The sequence below is a fragment of the Phalacrocorax aristotelis genome, chromosome 5 (genome assembly GCF_949628215.1).
Source record: "Phalacrocorax aristotelis chromosome 5, bGulAri2.1, whole genome shotgun sequence".
Taxonomy (NCBI): domain Eukaryota; kingdom Metazoa; phylum Chordata; class Aves; order Suliformes; family Phalacrocoracidae; genus Phalacrocorax; species Phalacrocorax aristotelis.
In genome coordinates, this window is record NC_134280.1 from 14,199,661 (window position 1) to 14,215,197 (window position 15,537).

The 15,537-nt window shown below is 43.3% G+C and overlaps 1 protein-coding gene across 6 annotated transcripts in view; it reads right to left on the reverse strand.

Annotated features, from left to right (window-relative positions):
- Window positions 1-15,537, reverse strand: part of GLI2 (GLI family zinc finger 2) — a 205,431-nt gene that overhangs the window by 118,209 nt on the left and 71,685 nt on the right. The gene's annotated exons all lie outside the window — the stretch shown is intronic.

The following is a 15,537-nucleotide window of genomic DNA, read 5'->3' on the forward strand; positions in this document are numbered from 1 at the left end:
CAAGATCAAAACCTCCCCCATGTGTTTTTGTGGAGAAACTGAAAGAACTGGGCCAAATTCCCTTCATTAGTATTTGTCATGCCTGGACATGTCTGCTGTCCTGCTTAGTTCTGGGATCCTCTCTAAACTGCTGAGAAACTTCTCAGGTTAGTCCAAGCCTACGTTTGGATACCTCCTCTCTCCACTCACTTCTCACTGAATCTGGGAACACAGTGAACATTATAAATGACCATCCAGAGTCCTGGCCTGTTAGCAATGCCCACTGTCTAATTAGGTCAAACCTTGTGCCTACCTTGTTTGTCCCAACTGGAAGACTCTTTTCTAGATTTCTTTTAGTCTTGCACGAGTTCTACTGCTTGGACAAATATGTCTTCCGTAATCACAGGATCTCAAAATCTAGCAGTTTTCCTCTCAGTCACATCCATTGGAGAAGTATCAGCAGGGTTGTGAATACCACCAGAGAACTATCAGGGTGTCTTGTCTGACTGACAGCATCCTTTCTCCTGCGCTGTGCCCAGTAAGCTGTGGGCACAGTTTGGAGGAGAGCACTGGCCCAGGGCTGTTCCCTGTATGTGGTACAGACAAGACTGCTTTGCTTTGGGGAGGAAGGCCGTGTAGCTGTGTGAAAATGAGTGGTGCTGTTAAACTGGCCCACAGGGCCAGAGAATCTGTCCTGCCTTGGTTTCTTCACCTGTATAAATGCAACCAGAGAGAGTAAAGATAAGGCTCATCTCTGCTATGTATAACTTTGTTAGTTCTCCTCCACCTGCAGAAAGAGTCTTCCAAAGCCCATTTTCCCAACCATTTTACAATCTGTCCCCATATGAGATGAAGAACCCTCTGGATGTGTATCTCTAATTATGCTAGTGGCTTAACCTTTTTAGCATAGACCATGCTATTGGTCAGGTCAAGTTAACTTTTTTAACATGTCATATCAAGCGGCATAACTGTCAAATGACTAACCCAGCAAGAAAAACTGAGGAGGTGGCAAGGCCTGAGGCTTGGCCTTCCAAAATCCAGAGCTAAGCTCCCACCTGGGCCAGCTGCCTTCTCCCAGAAGAAGGAGCCTGGGTCCACAGCTGCATTTGGGCACAGAAGGGTCTGGGAGGAGCTTGGTCTCTTGGTGGACATTTAACGTGAGCAGGTCAGGGAATGGGAGACCTGTTCTCCCGCCCAACTCCGCGTATCATCTGCCTTGCATCTCCTCTACAAGGGGGTCTCCCTTGTTCCCTCACAGTACAGATGTACCGGGAGGTCTCATTAGTTACATGTTGGGGAAGCGCTTGGAGAACTGACACACAAAACTTTTAAAGTTCCCTTCTTATTTTCTTCTTTCCCGAAGAGAATAGACTCAGCCGCCTCCTCCTTAGCCTCCTCTCCACATCCAGACTCTCAGGAGCGTGCATCAAGCTTGGGTTGCACAGAAAGCACAAACAAACACTGCTAATTTACACTTTAAAAGGCAGAAGAGAAACCTTTCCCTTCGACTTACCATTTGTTACTCAAATGCCTTTCACCCTGTCGCAGTTACCAGGAGAAAACTGCTGAACTGGAGCCGTAGAGCTCCTGCACAAGGCTTCTTGAAGTCGCGTATGGACTGAACATCAAGTGGACGGCTGTGCACAAAGGTGTGGTTACCATGAATCATTTATTACCCCAGCTAAAGCTTTAGGAACAACATTCACTAATGTAAAAGATAACTTGACTCTGGGAATACTGCTGTCATGCTGGCTGCATATTTTACAAGGGGAAAAGATTCCTTTAGGTCTGTTTGTTGCATTAACCCTTTCAAGCCTGCACTTTTACTGCAAGGACAGTTTGATCTTTTATTTTCCTTGCAAGCAGAGAATAACAAACAGCACCCTGAGTTTTTATTTAAGTTTCTACATAGTACACCCAACCATTTGAAAAGACTTGGGGACCTGAAAAATGTTGGAAAAGAAAGCTCTCACCAAAGACAGGAGCAGCATATCTTTATTTCTGTGTGTACCCAGCTGTGTAGCTACCTTTAAAACATTTGAACCACACTGCATGATTATAAATAACAATACTGGGAAAAGCATGTTCTGTCCTCTGCAGATCACCAGAACATAACCTTAGCTAGAATTTATCTAAGGGCATGTGTAAATGCAATGCAGGGAAAATTCCCCTTATTCAACAGGAGCAATTAAACTAATGAATCTCTAAGATGTTCAAGAATATTTCATTAATCACTCCCAGTTGGTAGTTGTAGAGAAGAAACTTGCGCAATGGTCGGTGCACCAGCATGACACAGGAGTACATACCACGCCTTCCCAGTGGGAGACCACTGCCAAATGCACACAATTGATGCTTTTCTGTATATAATGTCCAGTCAGATAACTTAATCTGAATGACTTTTGCTTTAGATTAAGAACACAAGAGACAACTCCAACTGCATGTCTCTTTCTGATAGTCTGCACCAAGATTAATGCTGAATGGTTTCCTATCTCTGTAAAGAGCAAAGAACTTACAAATTTAAGCACATAATAAACACAATACAACAGGCAAGCTAAATGACGCCCATTCTGCCTCTAGCTGCAACGTGGTGACTCTCCAAAAGGCCAGATTATTGTCACAGACACTTCTAAAAGATGGGATATTTACTTGCACTTCTTTGGCCCATAGAAATATCACAAAAAGTGTAGGAGAGGAATCCTTCCCACAGCTTTTCAGGGCTTCTTCTAGTGATACGCAGAAACACAGAAGCATCAAAAATAGAATTAATTAAGTTTGTGCAAAAAGAAGAGCCTGGGCTAGGCTTTTTAACCTGGCTTAAATACTCCTCAAAGTGTCAGCATTCACTTCTGCTCTAGGGCATTTGGATTCACCAAGGGAAAGAGGGTCACCTGCCCTCAACATCCCCAGTACTTGACACACCACCTTCTGAACACAAAGAGGATTTTCTTATCACAAGTTTTTTATAAATATAAACAAAAAATAATTTTTTACATATAGGTATATATATGTCTGTATCTATATATACACTTATCACACATATGTGTGATTTGTGCCAACAACATATAAGGAAGGACTGAAAGACACACAGCTGTTTGCTTCCATTGGTGAGAACATGATTTTCTCCATCATGTCAATCTACCCCCTCAAACAGAAACTTTGTAAACCTTTTTCTCAGCCACCAACATGCCAGCCAGCCAGACCCTAAGGGATGGTCACTTAGAAACCTCTTTGTAATGTCTAATTGTTGAGCATCGCTAAATACTTGTTTCTCCTCTGGGGCTACTTGTCATATGCTGAAACACACGGGCTTGGGCAGTGGGAAACTGGAGCTGTATGCTAACTCAGCTGCACTGTAGCACACTGGCAAACAACACTGGTAAGCCAATTTGCTTAAGGCTAAATAGGATAAGACCCACCATGGACTTACCTCTTCATTGGCAGAGTCCCACCCCTCCCCCTGCAGCCACACCGAGCTCATTCCACACATCTATAATGAATCAGGCTCCATCTCATTAATAAAAAATGACAAGCCATCATCTCATTGAATCTTCTATGCTGGAACGACATGCAGATAAAACCCCCAACTCTCTCTCCTCAATTCCTCTGTGGCCCAGCAGCTAATGAGACTATGAGATGGACAGGACAAAGTGAGCTGCAATTGCACAGAACTTAACTTGCAAGAGAAGGAGAAATAACCTTTTCATTACAGTCATGAGACTTTAATTTTAATGCGTTTTCTTTTTTTTTTTCTTTTTTTTTTTTCCTGTCTGTACTAACAAAAAGGTAGGATCAGAGGCCTTGGTAGGGCCACCACACAGGTCATTGAGTTGTAGGAGTGTCACGAGACACAGAGGAGTTTAGCTTTGCCATAGTAATGAGCTGTTCGGTGCTTCAGATCCCAATCCAACATGGTTCAGAAGTGCAAGATTTCTAAGTGTTAGTAAAAATCAAATACTAGTAAGGTAAGACAAAATAAACAACCTAATGAGATTTGCAGACACTGAACTCTCCCTGGGGAGTTTGCTGTTCACTTTGAGTCACAGACACTCATATCATGCCTCCTAACCTCCTTTCCATCTCCTGCATCTCTGACCCACTGCTACAATGCTCACAAAGCCACGAATCAAATGTCCTGTGTTTCCAAGTGAGATGAGAAGTAATAAAGAGGAGTCAACAAAAGGAAACAGTAAAAACAAATTGCATTGTCTACTCAATATTAATAACTGCATCCAGCCACATCCTTATTTAATAATCTTGAGTTATACAGTGGAGGAAATACAAATTACAGATCACAATTTCATATATACAGCACCAACTTTATTCTGCAGAGCATCCTTCATGGAAACTACAGCCCAAAACGTTTTACACAATTAGAGGGATAAATAACAGCAGAGAGGGAGAGGGGGAGGAGAGAGCCAGCCCCACAGCATTGGGAAGGGAAAGTTTCCAGCTGAGATGTGGTAGGGGACAGGTGACAAACAGGGATGATCAGTGGTCTGATCAACAATGGGGGAACAGAAGAGGTGACACAAGGAGACAGCATGATCAGCCAGGGATTCCAAGGAGGGGACGCAATGTCTCCCTGCATCAACCCCCCACTTCCAACACCCAGCCATGAGCTGTTGCTTTCCACTTCTGTCTCACTTTGGTTTTAATCCCTTTAATTTGCACACGATGGAGACCTTTGTTACAGTGCTGTAGGTCTGTGGGCCAAATCCCATGGGTGGTTGCAAAGGAAACAGAACTATCATTTTTGGGCATAGGGGAACTGGGGTTTTCTATGAAGAAAAAAAGAAATTTCACTTTGGAAAATGAGGGGGAAAAATATTTTTTTTCTTACTAGATGAATGAGAAGATCGAGTCAAGAGCTCCAAAAGAAATGCAAAAGTTTGTGCTGCTCAGATTATCTTGCGTATAATAATACAGGCTTTAATTACATAATCATACATCATTTTTGTCCCCAGTGCCTTTGTCTTAACCTTAAGGGAATTGCTTCAGACTAGGACAGACATGTGAGAAGGTAAAGAAGGGAAGACAGTCATTAGAGTGATACAAGCAGGAGGTGCAGCACGGCACAAGACATCAGAAGTAAAATATAGCTAAGTACTGGTGGGCGGCTGGGATTTTTAGCTCTAGGGTGATATATAACATTAGATCATAGTTATTTGTAATGTGATAGTGCTATCTAAAGCTCCAGTAAAAACCGCCTCTGCCCCACTCTTTGCATGCAATGTGAGAAGGTGACCCCAGTCCAAAAAGTCTGTAGTCTCAGCAGATGACAAAACCGAGGGACAGGGTGGAATAAAATCAAGACAATGCTGAGATAATGAGACCTAGTGCTAAAAAGCTATGGTTAAAACATGCCAGCTGCTCCCTCATTCCCAAAACTCTGGATCTGATCTTAGTGACGCTACTGCTCGCTCGGTCCAGGCCAAGTACACGGATGATTCAACAGGAAGGCCAGAAATTGTCAGCATCCCAAACATCTTCGGCCGGCCCACCCCTACAGCAGGAATAATGAAGTCAGTTTTACAAACAAAAGTTGTGCGTCTGCCAGTTCTGATTGCAGATTGCACATTCCTGCACCACAACCAGACAACGGAAAAAAAAAGAGCATCATGTTGTCCTGGGGTCAAGTAGTCTTTTCTCTCTTTCCCTTGTGTGCTGTAGACAGAGTAAAATTATGTTTGCTCTCTGGAAAATATTTATTTGGATTAAAAAAAAAAAAGCTCAGAGCCTTTTAAATTAAAAAAAAAATTGCTAAGAATTAAGATCATCTCTTCGGGGGCTTTTTTTTTTGACTGTGAAGACTTATGTTTTTCAAGTGTGCAGAAATGCTGAGTTGACAGTATGAACTGCCCAAGAAACTCCCCATGGACTTCCCCCCCAGTAAAAAAAAAAAAAAAAAAAGAAAGATTTAAGGAGTATAAGCTTTCCCACAAAGCAGAAGGATGTCTTTAAAATGGAGGGGTTAGGCACTTAAAATGCAGGCTGAATAACAATCCCATTTTAATTTCACACACACACACATACCAGGGTGTCCTTGCACAGACATTTAAAAACTAGGGGCTATAAAACAGTATCGCACACTACACAAGGGCCAGCCTGGCTTCTACCTAGCTTTACTATTTTTTTTCCATCTGCAATTACTGTTTGCAGCAAAAAGTGGTATCAGTAAATAAAGGTCCCCTGAATTATGTCTTAATGAATGACTACCTGTGGGCAAGCAGCTGCAGATAAGTTCCTAACCCCAGAGCCCAGGACCAGCACCTGCATCCCCCAAACCCAGGGGACAAACCAAGGTTTAACATCAAAGAGATAAGGCATAAGGTTAAAGGTGTCCAGGACCCAAACCGCACAGGCTGGCTAGGTTATGAGCAACTCCCATTAAAAACAGATTATGTACACCCTTTTGTATATAAAAATATACCAACTTCTGGCTGAAATAAGTTATTCATGTCCATGACATTTCAAAACTACTGCAGCTCTCGGTGGTCTAAGTTTCGGGACTCTCTGCACTGTAAGGAAATGTCATTCCCATTGCACAGAGACAAAAATAGGAACACAAGGGGTGCGGGTTTCTGAAGTCCTCAGTGCTAATTTAACTTGCACTTTCCTTCTTTTCTCTCTGCCTCTTGGTGTTACTTGGGACATACTGTTATTTTTTTTTTAAACAGCAGAAGAGTTGAACCATTGCCACATGCTTTAAGAAAATCCAGCCTTAATGCCTTGTTCAAAACAAATGGAGAATTTTGTGACAGACCATATCTCTTGAGTCCTAGTCCAGTGCTCTAATAAATAAATAAATAAATAAATAAATAAATAGACGGATAAATAAATCCCTTTTCTCTAAGCCTAAGGACTTGAGCAGGGCAGCATGAGAAGCCCATGCCACTGCAAGCATAAGGACATAGGCAGGGCTGCTCCACCAGTGCCGGAGCACAACAGCCATCCCCAGGAGCCATGCCGTACCCTGCATGTACCATGATGAGGTTGGAGAGCCACTGACATGCAGATGACACCAGGAGGGATGGCTGCATGGGGAAAGGACAGCACAAAGCCAGGGGATAAAGAGGTAACTGTGACCACCCGGGGGGTGACTTACTCTGAAATCGTTCATCTCCATCGAGCTCTGCTCCCCCGTGCCGGCAGGGGTAGGAGCAATGTCCGAGGGATGCCGTGGAGATCGGCAGCATCCAGCGCCACCGTCAAACACAGCTTTGAAGTTTCTGGGGAGTGCCAACAGCACGGATTCACTGCCTGGCCCCATCGGGGCTGATGCTCACTAAATCCCAGCAGAGACTTTAAGTAGTTGGAATACCATCATCCAGCTGCCCGGGCTTACTGACTTGGAATTGTTTATTACTTTTGCCTTGACAATTACAAATGACGGTGCACATCAAAGAAGTGCCAAAAGTTGCATGAGGATTGGGGAGGCACAGAAACAACACTTCCACGCACGGGAGGGCAATCCTGCAGCGTGGGAGAGACATGCAGCAGAGCAAGGAGAGACATGTGTTTGCAGCCAGCTAAGTTTTTCAGGCAAGTTGCCCCCCCACCTCAAATCCCCCACTAGTGACACCAGGAGGGGGGAAAAAAAAAAAAGGAAAGAACAAAAACCAGAGCTGCATTTTGTACAGCGATTTCCCAGGTTTCAGCCTCTCGGACTTGCTTATTTTACAAAATCAACTTATCTGAATCTTAATGTGTTGTACAGCGGGAATTCAAAGCCCCTTCTTTACCCACTAAACTTGATCTGAGGCTCAACTTGACAATGATGATAAATATGTTACACTGCATTATTCATGCCCCTTCCCTCACCTTCCTCCTGCCTTTGCCTGGCAAGCGGCAGCTGCCGCTGGTACAAAGTTGCGAGGAGGGAGCAGAGAGACCTGCCCTGTATAAATACCTGCAATAAATAAAAGATAAACAAGATATGTCGCATGATGACATCTGATGCTTCTCCTCCTCCTCCTCGTGCTGGGCTCTCAGCACGGCAGCCGCTCGAAGAGGGGGGTCTGGGGAGGGGGCTCACAGGCTGTGCAGCTGGAAGCCACCATGCTGGGGTTTTGGCTGCAGCTGTATTAAATAAACCACTTGGATAAGGATAGAAAACACCCCAGCACTAAAAACATCTGAGAGCTGAAATTCTGCTGATGAGCGTCAGGAGATCAGTGGTTTACAATGTGAGCAACATTCCTTCAGCTACTCATCATCATTGTAATCATCATTATAAATCTTGGCAACTAGCAAAAAACATCCATTGTTTCTATCCCTCATTTCTTTCCCCTCCAGATCTGCAGACTTAGTGATGAGGATATTTTGTTGTGGTTTAATCCTCAGTGGTTTATCCAGGCTACGTAGGGGACCACCTCTGAATGAAGACACTTTGCTGCAACAATACAATAAGAGCAGTCGTGCTTAGTGGCCATAGAGGGAGAACCAGCAACTTCAGTTTCTTTTCCCTGCTGTCAAAGGGGCGGAAACTCAGTTTCCAGGTTCTTCCTCTGATGCCCTGATCTTAGCCTCTCCAACCTTCAGTTTGCTCATTTGTACGCTACCACCAGCATGCTCCAAACAGGGTTTATGTGGTTTCAGTAGGGCTTCTGTGCTCAGCTGCACAGAAATACTATCTTATCTAAGGCCTTTCTACAGCAAAACATATATTGGTCCAACAGGCAAAGCCATTAAGTCCCAAAGAAAATTAGAATCGAGTCACACCTATGCTTTCCTTGCATCGAGTCAGGGATCCACAGAGATTTCAGGGTACTTAAAGAACAATAAACCATGGCATGTATGTATGCACACACACACTCAGAATTTCTGCAAGGAGAAACGTTAATAATGGTGAGCAGTACTGTCCTGCCACAACTGAGTCATCACAACATCTGACCCTTGAGGATGTGAAGCTGAGGTGATACAACATTACTGTTAAATGAGGCAACGTCACAAGAGTCACACAAGAAGTACACGCTGTGTTGTCAGGTCACAACACTCGGGATACACCCGGACTTGTGGAACAGTTATGGGAAAGGCCTACAAAAGCTGCCGCAAAGTACAAGCCTTAATGCAATCTAGGAAGCAGCAAAAGTCTCAGGAGCAGCACTGTCCCACCAAAAGGATATTTACATGTTTACCTCTATCAAATGATTGGCTTCATCCAAACAGTTGTGCAGCAGAAACAGAAGGAAAAGGACTCCAGGAGTGACAGAACATCCCTGTAGTCACTTTTAACAGCTTAAAGATTCCCTCTACATGTCTATTATGTTCTTGTAACTAATACTCCACACAGCTGCCAATTTGATCCTTATTAAAACGAACTGTGTGTGTGTTCATTTCTCGTAGGAACACTAGTGTCTGAATTCTGGGAACCAACCGAGATTTGGGAGGCTCTGTGGCTTGGGGCAAAGACTTTTTTTTTTTTTTTAAGAGCTTTGCCAAGTCAGGACTGTGAATGGTTTTCCCCACTTATAGCCTCCAGACCTTTATTATGCTTGGGCTGCAACATACACCCAGCTCCACCTCCGCCAGACCAAAGCTGCTACTTTGCCTGTGAGTCATAGCAGGCAGAAATGTGTATCCTCTACTCCGTACCTGGCCTGGGATAAACTTTCCTTCATTTCAGAGGCTCGTGATAGGCAAAGTATGAGATATGAGGCTTCTGAAGCTGGGCGGAGGAGCTGGTCTGCTTGCTCAATACACTCTCCAGTCTGCACTGTGGTCCCACAGCACTGCAAGCCATGAAAGTGGGGATGTCCCAGGCTAATGGCCAGCTCTTTACACCATCAATTGCTGTTTGCTCTCCAATCCTGTGGTGCAAATGCAATGCTTTCATCCTTTGCTCAGGGGAGCTGCTTGTCTGTACCAATAGCTGTGAGGTGGCTGGGGCAAGCTCCCTATAGTTCAGGTAACAAGCTAAAGTGTGTTAGTTTGGCCTCAGGACAGGTTAATTCTGCAAAGGTCTGGAGAGGATTTTATAATCTGGGCTGCCAAGGTTCAACTGCTGTGGCTATCTGAACAACAGGTTTAAAAGCTGAACTCAGAAAACTTTGTATTACCTGGTGTTTACTTAGTCATTAGATTTTTCCTTTCAGCTCATATTCTTCTGTCCCAGTTTTTGCCTGAAGCCCCAGTTTCTGTGGTTGCAAAATTTAGCTGGAGCTGTTGTATCTGTCACCCACAGCAGGTGCCGGAGCCCTCACTGGGACAGAACACAGGGAAGGGATGCGTCTGCACCACGGAGCCCTCATCAAGACCGGCTTCATTCCCAAACCCAGAAATGCTGGGATCTCTGGGTGCTTGGCTGCAGGCCACCTTCTTATTAAATACAATTACTAACTGGTGCTTTTACCACCAAATTAAGTTTGTACTTGTTAGATCAGGAAAAAATATACATATTGGAATACATTTCTCCTGATCTGACATGTATGAACATTACAGACCCAAACACATGCACTCATGCATATATTAGTCTACAAGAGATACTGCCTTCCTCAGTGTTCAGACCCTGGAACCTGAGGATTTCCTCCTCAAGTCATGTTTTATTTGGTCTAACAAACTGTGGAGATAATCAGTTGCAATAAATGCATCCTGCAGAGCCTGGAGAAGGAAAGGTGACACATTCAAGTGTCAGGTATTTGTCAATATGCTCCCCAGAGCTGGCTGGGAAACCAGCAGCGTGTCATCCCAGGGCACTTCTGGCCAGACTTGGATGCTCTTCTCCCTGCAAAGCATTGTTGCATACTGGGAACGCTCCTGATAAACCAATACAGGTATTCAGAGACTAATTAGTCAGAGCAACAGGATCTGAATATCCTCCTTTATGAACACTAGCTAATTAATTTTCACAGTGTCCCTACAGAGACAGGCAAATATCTAAACCATTATCTAAAATATATGACAAGAACATTACTATTATTAAACCCAGACCCTGAAAAAGCCCCACCAAGAAGATATACACCAACACCAGATGACTACTACAGTTTAAATATTCTGTTAACAAAACTCACAGATAAATAACCTTAAGCTCTGTACCAAAAATTCTTATGCTCTGTTAACGTACATGAATATTCTTTGCAGTCCTCAGCATCCTCCTGTCCTCCCCCCTTCCCCTTGAGCACTTCTTGTGGAAGGGGACTGGTAATGTACTAGAACAGCCCTTGAAATACTTTGAAAGTCTGTTGTGGTGCTCAGAGGGATCCCTCTATGCTATGTAAAAGCCACATAAAACAGAGCAGCAGTACCTCTGTGGCAAGGCTTGGCATATCTCTGTGTACTGAATCAACATAATTATTTAGAATCCATCTCACCCTGTGTAATTTCTTTATTCTGCTATTGTGCTGTAAAGAAGGAAAACCATGAAAAGCTGATCATCCATGCACCCTCCCTCCTGAGCTGTTTTTTTGAAGTTAAAAAATTCCTGGTTGTGACAGAGGTAATTTGAAAACTGGGAACTTGGGGAAAGGCTCAGAAGCAAAAGCGGCTGTTCAAATGCAATGCTGTCTGAAGTCTCAGCTGGAAATCGAGATGGTCAGCTGTAACGCATCGCTTACTACCTCTTGCAAACATAAGAGATTTTGACATGTGCCTCCTTAGGGGAGTCCTTTGCCATAAGAACTTAGTGTGGACAATTCAGCAAAATTCATAAAGACCTGAGCATCGGTGTGAATAATAACATTCACAAACAATAAATAACCATGTTAAAGGATGAGCTTAGGAAAGGGAGAAGTTTAAATACTCCAGTGCCTCTGAGGCAAGGTCTTGTGCATCTCTTTTCTTGAGAAGGTAGCTCAATATAGCAGGTTGAACTTCTGAACCATACTTTCCTAAGCCTTAGAAGAACCAGGAAAATGAGGAAATTACATCCTGTGAAAAGTGAGGAGTTTTATCATGGGGAGAAGCCTAAGAGGAAATCACTGTTCAAAATAGATAAATAAATAAATAAAGAACAGCAGATATCTCACACTGGCAACTGCAAAAGCTCCTTCACATCCATCCGCCTCCACTCATCCTCTCATAATCAGTGAACAGAGGGCTAACTCTTATAAAACAAATTTGTTACTAGTTAAAAGTGTACCTGAATAGAATAATTGGCAAGTTACATGCTTGTAATTGCAATGAAAATCTCACAAGGCAACTCCTCTGGGGCAAAACAACTGGATATTTCATTGTGAAAACAGTAACTGTTCATAGGTAATTGTCAATCATCTAGGTACAGCCTGCGTATCAAGAGCCATGTATATAAATGGTGAACTTTCTGCAAGACAGGTTTCTATGCAGCCCTTAAATGCAAATGGTTACTGTGCAATCTCCCATGGAAATCAAATTAATATAATAAAAATAGTTTCACATGTGCATAATATGGCATACAGATGCTCCTTGTACAACACCAAGAGCCGTTACATTATAACTCATCTACGATGATAATCGCTTCTTAAGGCCTGGAATCCCAAGCAGAAGTGCACATGTAATAGCATGCCTGCTTTTGCATATGCAACTGCTGTCACTGCAAGCATAAATTAAATATGTATATTGCTACATAAAAACCTAGTCATTTACAGGCGTGAATTTCTCTCAAACCCTTTCCAACTTTTCCTTGACTATCTGACTGGACTTCTGGCTTGGTGATAACAGAACCCTCTTTTATGCTCGCCATTTTCTTACTCCATTCCCAGCACATAAGAAGGAAAAACCCATCCTTAACTGCAAGCAACTCTACAAAATTGCAAAGGTGAAGAGCAAGAACCATATAGCATTTTTTTTTGACATTGACATCCCCATTCAGCCCAACTCTTGTGCCCGAATTCAACTTAAGGACATACTTAACTATCACTGAACTCAGCAGGGACCACAGCAAAGTGCTTTTGGAAGCAGAGCACTGGTGCTTATGGAGTAGGGATGCAATTCAGTGGAGAAGGCGCTTAGAGCCCTGCAAACTAGGAGCAAGGGGAAGCAGGACTATCTGCAGGCAGCAAAGCACAGCCCTGCCTCCACCCTGAAACAGAGCAGCGGGAGGCCTTACCCCCCGGTCTCTGCCCTGCCTGGGCTGTGCTGGCATTGCGCCCACAGGACGTGCCCGTGTCATTGTGCAGCCCCTCATCCCTGCTGGGCACAGGGAATGGGGCTGCAATTGTCTCTTCGAGCCAGCCCATGAACTAGAAAGCTCCTGTTTCAACTCAAATGTGTGATGTCTGGGCAACCTCCAAGGGGTGAAAGAGCACGATCTTTGGAGAAAAGGGGGCTAGTAAAGCGGAAGCCAAACCTGACCTCGAGGAACCCCACGGGTGGCAGAAACATTCCCCCATGACAAACTGAGGAATCTTTCTGCCCCCATTTTAAGGCTGAAACAGACTTTCAGACTGATTCGTCTTCTGGCTTGTTAGTTCCTCCTGCTCCTAGCAGAAGACATCAACTATGCCTACAGTATGGAGCAGGACTGGTAGCCAGCATGAGCTCCTGCGCGCACACACACATACACAGAGCTTTAGCAAAATATCAATGGTCCGAAACAAAATCCCAAACACAGAATCCATCCCTGTATCCTTGACATACTGCAAAAGACATACACAATAGTGCATATTTAACTGCACTTTTAAAAAAATCACCTATTGGATGTACTATCTAAAAAGAAAGGGAGAAGAACAAAGCTGCCTGTGCCTTTTAAGTAATGGAGTGCCGAGGAATGGTGTTAAACAAAATTTGCTGATACATCCTTGTCAAAACTGCAATAATGATAAATCCACTGTAAACAATAAAATGTCTATTTGCAGGGGAGAAATGGAGGGATTTATGCTCCAAATTCCACTGGAAGCTTTTGAAATCCCACCCTTAAATGGCATCCTCAGGTACCAATCTTCACAAATCTGCTAGTAACCACTTGCAAAATCACCCAAGTATCAAACTAGCAACAAGTTTTGCTACCCATGGCTGTTGATTGTAACCATATTCAAGTAACATATGTAAGAAAAATGAGAATAATAAAGATTACATGAATGTGTAGTTATTCTTTTCTTAACCCCCTTCCTTAACCAGCATTGTAGGAGCATAAAGGCCTCAAAACTTTCTAATATTCACTTTCAGAGAGGTTCTGCAAGGTCAGGATGTCCTTCCAGCATTCACCAGGTTTGAAATCTCATGAAAGCAAGTTCCCATGAGGAAATTTTTTTAACAACTATATCAGTAGATGGACTTGCAAGTCATTGGTTTTCTTCATGGATTTGCCAAAATAAGCTTTAACAAAGAGCAGCTTTTCTGCTCCCCCTTTTATTTATGTGCAGAACATGAATACTTCTGTACCTCAAAGGACTTGATTTTCTAAATCACTTTGAAATCCTCAAAAGCTGCTATAAAACCAGTTATCTTGACTGAGATCGGGACAGGAAAAAGGGTATAGAAGGAGCCCTACTGCGTGAGTTTGATAGGACCATGTGTGTGACCTCCACAGTACTGCACAGGATTTAGTGTCTCAGGGCATCAATCTCAAAGAAGTCAGCATGGCTGCCTGTCAGCAGCACTAAACTATTTGGTTTTGATTTTTTAAAATAACAATAGAAAGTGAAAAAAATTAATCGTAGCAAAGCAATCAGATTAAAAATCAATTGCAACTACAGAAATAATATTTTAACAACTGGGGAATAAGGGAAACCCACTTTGTAGCTTAACCGGATCAGTTCCATCTGCTTTTTAAGGGGTGAAGCCTGAACTGAGAAATCTGTGTCACACAGAGGCTGGAAGGTTTGTGAACTCTATCAGGAGCTGCTTAACAGTTGGTCTTAATCGTTTTCCAAGGCACAAAGCCGAGATCAAGATGAATCTGTTTCCCACATTGTTTCCTCCCAACAGGGTTGGATTTCAGATTTGCCTGGATTAGAGTAAAGCCACCGGAATTCCCCACCTGGACATTAAGAAGGTTGGAGGCCTTGATTTCAAAGGCAAGTGGTATGCAGTAATTCCAGCCTGGCCTCACGGGACTACAACTTTCATTTCTAATCACTGAATTGTCTTTGCTTTGTGCAAAACATTGAAAAGGAGGAGGGAGATTTTATTACATCTTCCCCTTTATCATTTTCTTTCTGAGCCAACATATTTTTAGCCTAAATACTAATGAATTAAAAGCAGAATCATTAGTTCACCTTTTCCAGGGAAATTAATAACAGGGCTGAGATTTTTAAATCCCATGCTGTTCTTCTGCCTCACCCTGAATCTGCTCATGTTTCTTTTTCACATAATCGTCTTGGACTCAGTGTCTGTGCTCAGCTGTGCTGTAGTCTCACTGCATGTTGCAAAGGCAGTGACCAGGACCTGAACCATCTGCAGCGTTTTCCAAAAGTGTGTTTACCCAAAGGTACAGACCTATTTCAGCTCAGGAGTCAGAGAGGAAGAAGGTCTGAGCTGCTCAAAAGCCTCCTTTGCTAAAGAGAAGAATAGGCTCCCTTCTCTTGCAAAGCAAAAAATATCATGGCATGCATAAATATCTGTCCAGAAACCTCTGCAGGTTTTTCTCCTCTAGGTGATGGGTTCAGGATGGGTTCAGACTGGGCTGGTCACCCAACCCCCAAT